This window comes from Macaca mulatta, chromosome 1 (genome assembly GCF_049350105.2).
Source record: "Macaca mulatta isolate MMU2019108-1 chromosome 1, T2T-MMU8v2.0, whole genome shotgun sequence".
NCBI lineage: Eukaryota > Metazoa > Chordata > Mammalia > Primates > Cercopithecidae > Macaca > Macaca mulatta.
In genome coordinates, this window is record NC_133406.1 from 56,627,961 (window position 1) to 56,640,050 (window position 12,090).

A 12,090-nucleotide genomic window follows, 5' to 3' on the forward strand; every position below is an offset into this window, starting at 1 on the left:
TCTCAAACTCCTGGGCTCAAGCAATTCACCTGCCTCAGCCTCTCAAAGTGCTGGATTACAGGTTTATTTTTATGTACTTAAAATATTTTAGAATGTTTACCCTATTAGTGTAATTGGTCAGACTCAGGGCACCAATTTTTAAAGGATTCTTGAATATTAATTATACTCATGATTTTAAGGTTAAATTGTAATAAGTACATATTTAAAATTCAAACATTTAAGAAAACATAAGGTTCACTTGTTATAAGCTCTGTCTTATTCTTAAAAATTATTAAAATGCTTATAGATTTTGCTTGTGGTTTTGTTGATTATATAACTGAAATATTCTAAAAGAAAGTAGAATATAATAAACTTAAATATGGAGCTGAAAATATTTAGGTGAGTTTAATTAATTAAATTTATAGGTGAAGCCAAACATTAATCTGGGCTCTATTTAAAGTTACTCTTAAAATTAGCTAGATTTATAAATAAAATAAAATTGGAAAACTGACCTTAAAAATACAAGGAATAACTAACATCAAATTATATATTTTAAAAAATAGTATCAAGTAGCTCATTTTTGTGCACATAATCTCTCATCAAGGACATTAAAAATTTGATCTACAATTTTTTACCTTCATATACTTAAGAAAGCTTTAATTTTACATTTGTATGGTTAATTAATTTTGATGTCCTCTATTGAACAGAAGATTCATGAAGGCAAAAACCCAGTTAATTTCTGTTTTTTATTTAAGCTCAGTGGAGTGCTCTGAGTAGGCCCTCAAAATACATTTTTAGATATGGTGAATACATTCAAACAGCATTTTTTTCATTTTCCAAAAAGACAGATATTAATCATCTTTATATCTAGGTAAATATTGATATATGCATATGTGTGAGGAAAATATTCCATTTATTTCTCAGGTAAAATATATACCATAAAACCTTCAGTCTTACAACAAGATAGGTCCAAGTACACTCTTCTGATCCGAGAGTATCTGACCATTCACGTCTTTCTCTATATACTTCTGTGAGAAAGGGGGAGGGCCCTGGAGTGGGAAATAATTGCTGGCATTGGTAAGTCTGTTCCAGAGGAGTGCAAGGCAAGAGGCTAGACTAAAGGTGATGGAGAGGACTGGCTGTAAAGGAATATAATGAGAACAATGTGTAGACAGAATTGAGATTTCCTTTTCGCGCGCGTGTGTGTGTGCGCGCACGTGTGAATAACAATTTAGTCATATTAATATTCATTTAGATAAAGAGAATGGCCTGTGCAAAGAGAAAGTATTAATGATGCATCTGTCCACATGGAGTTGCTAGTATGGCATGAACACCAGAGAGATTAACCTTGCATATAGGAAGAGGAAATGCTGCTACTTAGACAAGAAAAGAAAAAAAGGAAAGGAGAGAAGGATGAGAGCGTATGCAGATACATGCTGATGACATAGGGCACACTTGGGCAATGCAATTTCAGGCTTTCTTATTGCCCTTTCCTCTTTTCCAAATCCCCTCTAGCCAAGTTAAAGTTTGCCTAAAATTCTGATTTTTAGATATAATACTGTGATTTCATCTCTCCAACTTTGAAAGGTAATTTTTTGTCACTTTACTTTCGTTTGAATATTTATTACAAATATTCCTACTAAATTTTTTGAAAATGACTAGTTTATGACTATCAGAATCAAATGTAGCTTTAATAATATTTATATATGCATAATTAATATATACACAAATATATTGATCGGTTAATAATTAACATATATATATATAAATTTTGTCATAGGGAAAATTGTAAAGCAGCATAGAGACAAATAAAGCACATCAAATGAGAGTATGAGGCGAGCAGTGTCTATTACGGCTGACCTGTGTTTTCTGGATTGTCTAGCTGCTATTGATGATCAAAAAATATTTGCTCCATTCCTGAGATAGGAAGCAGTGTCTTCTACCAAGATAGGAAACAGTGTCTTGACAGCTTTTTAAGCTAGACAAGAAGACAGTGAAAAGGAATATATGTAAAAAGTGCGGAGTCAAGTGTATAGTAAAATGAAATGCATACATGTGAAGAGTAAGTATGTGGTACAAAGAAACAGCAAAAATGATAGAAACACACAAAGACAATTTTTATTTTATCCCTAATCCTTAGAATAATAGCTAGGAACTTTTAACAAATGCTTCATGTAATTTAAAGATTAATCTTACCTCACAATTTAAAGATTTCACAATGAAACCAGTGACCCTGAGGCACCTTAGTGACAAGCCAATGATTAGAACCTGAGTTTCTGCTTTCCTTTTAGCCATTGATTCAGGCTGCCTCCCCTAGGATGCCAAGATATTTCTAGGAAAACCACAGCTCACATTTGACTACTTTATTGATCATTAATCTTCCATTTTAAGTGTAAGGATCTGAAAGTAAATACTAATCACCTTTTCCTGGAAATATTAAAACTTTAAAGGTTCACACAGAAGGGGCTAGAATGACAGGGGAAAAACTATAAATTAAAAAAAAAAATGATTTGCAGGATGAACACCCAAGGATCCCAGAACATGATCCTCTTTTTATATTCTCTATTCTACTCTTATCCTATTTTATCATTCTCTATGATGAAATGGCATATAACTTTTCTAGCCATTTTCATTTGTAAATAGACTTATGTTAACATAAATTCATAAGGATATTTTAAATCATGAGAAAAAAAGTGATCAAATTCTGTATTTAAAAAATGGAATATTCCCCACTTCAGGTAAATTCAATGAAAGCAGAGTGTTTCTGTCTTATTCATAGATTTAGCCACAGCATCTAGTGTAGTACCTGACTCAAGATAAATGGTCAATAAATATTTGATGAATAAATGAATGAATGAACTATATTTCATCAAATCGAATCAATCAATACCATAAGCAATCAACTGTGTTACACATTAAAGAAATACAAAAATGAGTATCCTATGTACTCTGTGATGGTAATAGAAAGAAGATTGTTCACTTGATCTGGGCCAAAAGTCGGAGAAGTAATGAAAGAACATGCTTATGGAGATGGGAGATATGAAGTAGGAGACTGATGTTTAGCAGGTCGCTTAACATACTTGAGACTCAGTTCCATGATTTGTTAAATAGGAACCAATAAGCTGAGTATCATTGACTCCCCATGAAAATAAAAGAATGTATGTTATACTACTATTTCCAGGAACTTTCCTACAAAGCGCCTGTGATGGATTGAACTATTTTTCTCAACTTGTTACTCCCTTCTTTCCATACGAGGATTACATATCCCTTTCCCATTGGCATTGGTGACTTACTTTGGCCAATGAAATGGAAGTGTATGTGATACACTCCTCATACATAGGTACCTAGTGGCAGAACTTGTAAAATATAGGAAAGTCTGTGCCTGTGTTCTTGTTCTTGCCCCCTCTACCGTGCCCCAGCCAATGACTATTCCTGCAGCCTAATTCTCGGAATAAAAAGTGAGGGGAAGCAAATCCAAACCTGAAACACCACCAGGAGCAAAGACAGCAGATGACCTGTAGTTGCTGGTATCTGTTAACAATGTATTTATGTGAATAATAAATAGTCGTTGTAAACACTCAGTATTTTTAGCTTATTTGTAATGTAGCATGACCTCAAGAAAATCTGACTAATACAATCCCTTAACCACAAAAGCAAGTAATGTGTACCTCTCCCCACGAGGTCATAACTTAAACTGGATCATCAGAAGCCTGTGAGTTCCTGCCTCAGCCTCCTGAGTAGCTAGGACTACAGGCACGCACCACCATGCCTAGCTAATTTTTTGTATTTTTAGTAGAGATGGGGTTTCACCATGTTGGCCAGGATGGTCTTGATCTCTTGACCTCATGATCTGCCCACCTCGTCCTCCCAAAGTGCTGGGGTTACAGGCGCGAGCCACAGCACCTGGCCGAAGCTTGTAAGTTCTTAAAAATCTTGTGGTATCTAATTTTGCACTCCAGTTCATAGTATTTGTGTTTGTTTTATAAGCAGTGTTCTGAAATACTTACAAGGAGGTAACGTTACTCTCTAGGAAGGTTTCAAACCACATGTACATGTGGCACATCACAGCTCTTACGAGAAGCACAACGCTGTGAAACTTCAAATAAAATAAGGTTTTTGCTTTTGTTTTCTTGTAGTAGAATAAGTCTATACTGATACATTTTTAAAAAACTTTTAAAAATGTAAAACTTATACATTTTATATTGTAAAACTTATGACGTAGCTCAAGTTCTAAATAAATGTATGAAAAAACAGTTTACATACACAAACAGAGCACAGCAGAGCTGGTATGTGTACATGTCGACATATGCATGTTGTAAGAGTGCGTATTAGTGTTAATTATTTTGTTTTTTTATTTGGTTAATTATGATCTTCTAAAAGGATCTCTCATTATACTATCCCCAGAGAAAAACAGATCTTCAACAGGTTTTTGACTATTGAGGAAATAAACAATTTCAGGTTGAGACAACACATCAACTTCAGGCATTCCCTCAGTTTGAAGTCAGCTGGGCCCGGGGTTGAATCTGGTTCTGTTTTGTTGTTGTTTTGTTTTGTTTTTTAGCATTTGACTATGTACAGTCTCCATTTCTAAGTCTTGATTTCCTCATTTATAAAATGCAGCAACTAAATGATATCCCATACACTTGTTTTGAAAATCAAAGAATTAAGAACAGCACCCAAGACTATTTTTTATATCACAGGCACACATGAATGCTTATTTCATTTTCCTTTTCTTAACATAAAAACCTATATTTTGTGACTTGTATATTTATTCATAGATGCTCTCATATGTATTATCTCATTTTTACAATAATATTATAAATATAAACACAATTATGCTATTTTACAGATAAGAGAATTGAAGCACAGAAGGCTAAAACTACCTTTAATTTCTAAAGAAATTTTGTGAGAAGTATTTGAGACTCTTGACAGTTAAAATCCCTATCATTTCAGAAAGTGCAACTGGGGATCGCATGTATTTTAAATAATTCTACTTGAGAATAGTAAAAAGTTGCATTTTTGAAGGAAGATTGGCATTTTTAACTTTCCCAATGATTTCATCAAGCTCCTTTAATACTCCTAGCCTCAGTTTCTTCACTTGTGAAATAAGAATAACCAAAAATAGGAGCTTCGTGGATTAATTTTAAGAATTAAATGGGAAAATGTTTATCGACATTTTAGCACAAGCCAATTTACAATAAGCATTTAAAAAAGTTATCTATCTTAATAAATGTCGGTTATTTAAAATGAATATATTTTATTTGTGATTTTGTTTTTCTTGCTTTTTTTGGACAAATCTGCCAGGTGTTCATGAGCATGTATTGATCAATTTGGAGTCATCCTATTTTGGTTAAATGGATTTAACTGCATGTACGAAGACGGTAATGATAAATATAAGTAATCTCTAGATGGCACGATTGCAGATGATTTTCAGTTATTCTATTTGTCTCTCAATATTTTATATTTTCTGGTAAACTTCATTTATTTTATAATAAGAAACATTATTATATATTAAAACAGACTTTTAATCAAGAAAGCTTGAAGAACTGCATGCAATGTTATAAGGCTCAAAGGTGGGTAATGCATATTCAAAATGCTCAAACTCAGTTTTGTCTTATTGTAAGAAAATTGTCCTCATGATCATTTCAAATGTTTGACCAGCCTCCTTTTAGAATTTACTAGAGTGTCATTACTTTTGCTTCTTAACGTGACCAGTGAGTAGCTCTAAAGAGAAAAGGTGTTAGCTCTGCCACTTTCTAATTTGTTTCACATCTATTTTGTGGTATATTTAATCCATATTTGATTGAAAGATTTTTTGATCACTTGTCAATTTTTTGAGCATTTGTGCTTTTAAACTTTGAAAATATAATTCATAAATCCATACCACTAGGCATACAAAAATCATGTCACAATGTGCTTAAACATTGTGGTTATTTTCCATTGTGAAATGCCCACTCACTTTGCCTTGGAGTATGTCACTGAACAGAGAAAGCATGGAGTTATCTGTCAGAGTGTGATGAATAAAGTGAATACAGATACTTAGAATGCTTAATGCCCATCTAACTTTTTAAATTAATATGTGTATGTATAAAATATTAATCCACATATATGTCATATCCTACTTACACTTTGAGATGTTATTTCACTTTCAAAAAATGCTGTAAAAATTAATTATTAACCATTTACAGTGTGCTAGGCACTGTATTAGACACTGAGGATACATACTGAAAAAATAATATTACACAGTTTCCCATATGCACTCATAGAGTCAAATGAGGAAGACAGATGGTAAACAGTTCAGAAGAAGGAAAAAAGCAGAAGGAAATAAAATAGTTTAACGAGGAATCTCATTTAGACATGATGGGCAAAAAAGCTCTCAAAGAACTGGTGTTACGGCTCTTCTAAAAGATTAGATGCCATGAATCAGGGAACAGTAGGAATGAAGGCTTTGAGTTAGAAAAGGAGAAATTTTATTGTAAGGGACTGTCTAAATCCAATATGACTGTGGTATAGTGAAAGAGGGGAACAATTGAATGCGAAGAGGTGTGAGAGGTAGACAGGAATGAGTTATAACAGGTTTTTCAGCCACTAAATGGGTTTTGCATTTAATCTTCATGCAGTAGCAAGGGTTTTACATTGGCTGCATGAAGAATAGATTAGATGAGTGAAAAGCAGAAGCTAGAAAACAAATTTGGAGTCTGTCTCTGTAAGGCAGGGAGGAGATGATATTGTTTGAATGAAGGAATAGCATTGAGGATGCAGAAAAGCAGGAGAATTCAAAGTATATTCTGAGGACTGAACATTCAGGACTTGCTGATACATTACATGTATGGGATAAGGAAAAGAGAAGGATCAGGAGAGACTCCAAAACTTTTAGCCTGAGCAACTGGTAGATGGTAAAGGCATCTACATCTATTGGGATGAGGAAAATTGGGGAAGAAGGGTGCTTGAGAGAGTAAATCAAGAGTACCCTTTCAACCAGATTGGGCTAGTGCCTTGGTGATATAATGTAATGTTCAAAAGGGAAATTCAAGTTTCTATCTTTTGTAATTGGATGAATGGTGGCATGATTTACCGAGATGGGAAATAAGAAAGAAACAGATTCGTTCTTACTCTAAATTGGTGGGATTATGAGATCTCTATTTCCAAGGCATATTCAAGAGGCATTTAAGATGAGAGGCTGAATATGAATTTGGGACTGTAAGTTTGGCATGCAAAGGAGAGATCTGGGATCTAGATATATTCATTTTGGAGTTAAAATACTGTTATTTAAAGCAAGGGGTATGGAACCTGAGGAAAGAAATGTAGAGACAGAGGAAAACCTGGTAGCAAGATAGTAGCAAACTCTGTGGTTCCAAATAAAAATTTTTAAAGTTCCATTCTAGTATTCATGTCTCTTAGAAAAAAATCTTAAAATAAACCGTCATGGTTTTAAATAAACTCCAGCTTGCTGGTATAGCTTAGTGATGTATGAAAGTACGCATTCTCCAAATCACATACAGATGCCCCTCGGCCTAGATTGGGGTTAAATCCTGATTAACTCATCGTAAATTGAAAATATTGTAACAAAAAATGCATTTAATTCGCCTACCAAACATCAGACCTTAGCCCATCCTACTTTAAACATGCTCAGAACACTTACATTAGTCTATAGTTGGACAAAAACCTTTTAGCAGAAAGCCTAATTTATAATAAGGGGTTGAATGTCTCACATAATTTATTAAATACTGTACTGAAAGTGAAAAATAGAAGTGTAGTTTTTACTGAATGCACATTATTTTCAAAACAATCCTAAAGTCAAAAAATCAAAAATCAAACTGCCATGAAAAGTGGGAGACTGTCTAAATGCAGTTTGAAAACTTTTGGCTACTTTTCAGAGTCTAGGTTACTAAGTTGCCTAATAACTTTGTAAATTTCTCCCTTTCTTACTGTATTCAGATTATTGTTGTTAAAAATGATTTTATTCACTACAGAACCTTTGCTAGCTGTGGTTAATTACTACTCTTTTTGTGTATCTGTCTATTCTGCAGGGTATGGAAAATTAAAAACTATACTTCTCAATTTCCTTTGTAACCATGATAGGCAATGCATATTTAGTTCTTTCAATTAGATGCACCAAAGACTGAAAACAACTTACCATTGTTGACTATTTTCTGTTGTCAAGTCATGAAGATGCCAGAGTTAGCCTTGTGGAAGTTGAGAAACCTTGATGGTGGTCACAAGTCCTGGCATACCAGAGTCTAGTCTGTACTGTCTTAGGATGTTAATGGCATTTTAGCTGTGACCATACTCTGTTTCCAGGGTATAAGCTTCTCTCGGGGAGGGAGCCTGATTCTGGCTTCCTGATCCCTGCATCACAGCCAGGTTAATACATTCTCACATTCAATAGTTGCAGTTTCAACTCCTGATTCTCCATCTTCCTGCCTGTATTAGAAAGTGGTAGTTCACTTGGCAAAATGAGTGCCACAGTGTTCTGTCAATCATTCTAGAAAGGCCATCAGAGAGCCCATTGTTCCAGTATTTGCTGTAGTTTTGTAAGAACTTTTATAAAAGCCGATAGTTTCCTAAATCCTTGTCTACACAAAAATACTTAGAGATATTTTTACTTCCCTTATTAAAACAAGACCCATAGCCTGATTTAACTCTGGGGATAAGCAGAGTATCAGTTGGAATTAAACACTATAAAATTGTTGATAGAGGAGATCCTTCGAATGATGAATTTTTCATTATTTAATTTAGTATGATACATCGATTTATTATGGGTTCACATTGAGAAATATAGACAAACTTAGTAACCAGTACCCAATTTCAAAATTTATGAGATAATTCCTGGGTAAAAATAAGTGATTTGCAGTCATGATTAACAGTTCACAGTCTTGTGCTTAATGTCCCTATCCATTACACACAAATTGAAGTAATTTATTTCTAAAAGCACTTTATTAATAGAAAAAGGAAAAGAAGATTCATTTATGTAACTACACTCATAATAAAATTGCCAGAATCATTCTATTAGAAGAAACAATATACCTTCTTAAAGACACAAATATATCCCTTTTTATGGCTAAATTATTTGATGTAATTTGATTTATGGCATAACATTATTGAACAATCTAGAAATGCAAAATGTACTCTTTTCAGATTTTGTGATAAATATTCAGAGAGCTCTGAGCTCATGTCTATTATATTTTATTGCTCTATATCAAAACATAATGAAAGAACAGGAGTTTGTGGCCCTGAAAAGTTTAATATTCTCTTGTATTAGTCTATTCTTATACTGTTAATAAAAACACACTTGAGACTGAGTAATTTCGAGAGGAAAGAGGTTTAATTGACTGAGAGTTCAACATGTCTGGGGAGGCCTCAGGAAACAGAATCATAGTGGAAGGGGAAGAAAACATGCCCTGCTTCACATGGCGGCAGCAAGGAGAAATGCCAAGCAAAAGGGGAAAAAGCCCCTTATAAAATCATCATATCTCGTGAGACTCACTCACTATTATGAGAACAGCAGCATGGGAGAAACTACCCCCATGATTCAGTTACCTCCCACCAGGTCCTTCCCACAACACAACACGTGTGGATTGTGGGAACTATAACTCATGATGAGATTTGGGTGGAGACACAGCCAAACCATATCATCACTTGTGTGATATATAAATATGGAAGATATTTCTCAGGCCAGAAGAACAGGTCCAGCACAGTGGCTGGCATACACCAGGTGATCAATCATTATATGTCCAATGAATAAATGAATGACTGAAGAGATTCTAAACAACAACAACAAAATAGGTGATTTGGAAAATCACCATGGATGAGGTTGACCACACAAGCTTAAACGAAACAGTTATTAAACAGCCATTATGAAGAAAAGAATAAAATATTTCTCTGAAGTCAGTTAAGCTGGCTTTGGTTCCTAAATATGTGTTTTATTTAATATATTACATGTCCAAATCATTAAAAAACCCTCCAACCTTGATATTTTCTCATCTGTAAAATAGGGATAACAAAGCTTCCCTTGCATAGTGGTGATACGGGTTACATGATGGGTGCTCAAGAAATCGTACTTATAGGTATTGCACAAGTATTTTATTTTTAATAGAAAAAATGTTTAAACTGAAAAAATTTAAATATCATCCTTTTCTTTTTAAGAAAGAGTAAAGCAAAATGTTTCTAGGAGGCCTGCCGAGCACTGTAGGTGCCTCATGACCTATGATAATTCCTCTGCTTCTATGAACATCCTTCACTCCCACTACACCTTTTGAGAGAAGATTAAATTCAGTATTGATATGAATCCTGTCTACAGTTTAATTCTCTGATATGTGGGTTCTTCCTCCCACTGATGGAAAAAGAAGTATTAATACAAGTGAAATTATGCCTGCTTTAAATTCAATTTTACATAATTTTTTTTCACATTTGAAAACTGTGCTAATGAAGGTTAAATTACAAGTGTATGTCTTTATATGTACATAAATATTCATGCCAAATGTGTCCCTACGCATGTATTATATTGCATGTTTTTCGTGTAAGTTGCTTAACCTTCATATCGAACATGGGTGCATCCATGTCCCTCAAGGACAATGAGAAAGTACCAAGTGTGCCAAGTGTGTGTTGCGTGCAGAGCTGGAAAAGAGGAGGTGACAGAGTAGTCTGGCTAATTCTCAACATGATTTTGAAACCAACTCTCCAGAAGACAGAGCTTAAAGCTATAGAAATACCTCTGAAATGCCATACAAAAGTTAAAGACTCATCTTAATTTATTAATCCTATAAATTCACCCAAAAATTATACCAGCTTCTGAAAGAAAGTGTCTATTTGCCATCACATCATCCAATAAATAGCATGGTAATAATAAAAGAAGCAAACATAGTTTAATGTTTGGAGTTCAATTCAAATGATCTCATTAAAATAGAAATGTCTAGTGCATGCGAAGCACAGTAGACTAGTAAAAAGTTAATTAACTCGTATTTATTTTCAAAATGCATTTATTAAAAATGAATTACACGGGTAAGTTATGTTTGCCAATTCTTACAGCTACACACTTCCAAGGACATCGGGGTTTTCTTGAATCTAAACTTTTAAAATATCACTACCTCTTTAAAACTACCTTGAAAAAATTTTGCTTATGGCATAAGCACTTGTAACACAGGACACAGTAACAAGTGAAAGAAGAAATAAAATTCATCCTGCACCCATGGTGCTAAGTGGGCTTTTTAAGGAACAATTTAAAAGCAATAAGTAACTATTTTTACACATTTTCTTGATACATAATAAATTTGGGAAAAAGGGAAATCAGCAACTGAATTGATAATTTCTTTGCACTATTGTGCCTTAGTTGTCTATACAGAGCTTCATTACTCTATAAATATATAATAAAATTTGGAACGATAGACCCATTTGGCAGTGTAGTGAATAATAAGTAAACTCAAGAGTACAAATTGAATCATATTTTGGCAAAGACTTGAAGAAAACACAAACAATGCAACAAAATTCATTGCTGAGGATGTTCAAGAGCTAATTCACATCAATAAATATATGTCACCCAAAGTGACATATTAAAAAACATAGAGGAAAGGAATACTGGTACTCAGGAGAAACTCAACCTAAGCAAGAAAAAAATGGATGAAAATACAAACTAATGCAAATGATTATTTTCAAAGAGCAAAATTCATGACCTCTAAAGTTTAATGTCCATTTGTGAGCTCAGCCAGCCCCAGTGAAACGTCAATTACCAGAAGACTGACAATCCTCATGTGCAATAGTAAGCCCTAGCCAATCAATAGAAAATTGAAAACACTATAGTACAATGTGGGAACTGTATGACCTAACACAAGATTATACAGTGATACAGGGGGTTATAAGCAAGAACATGCTGAATTAATCTTCAGTGAAATGACCCATGCATTGTATCACTTTGATTATCAGATAAGACCTAACACTATCAGAAAAATGACTCATCTCTTGACTTCAGAGAAACACAATAGGATATTAATTAATATACTAGTATTTTCTTTGTTAAGAGTCTTAGATCTATTCATTATTTTAAAACTTGATACCTCTTCTTGTTCTTTTATTGAGACAGCAAAGGCAGATCTGCCTGGCTCAGGTGTAAAACGT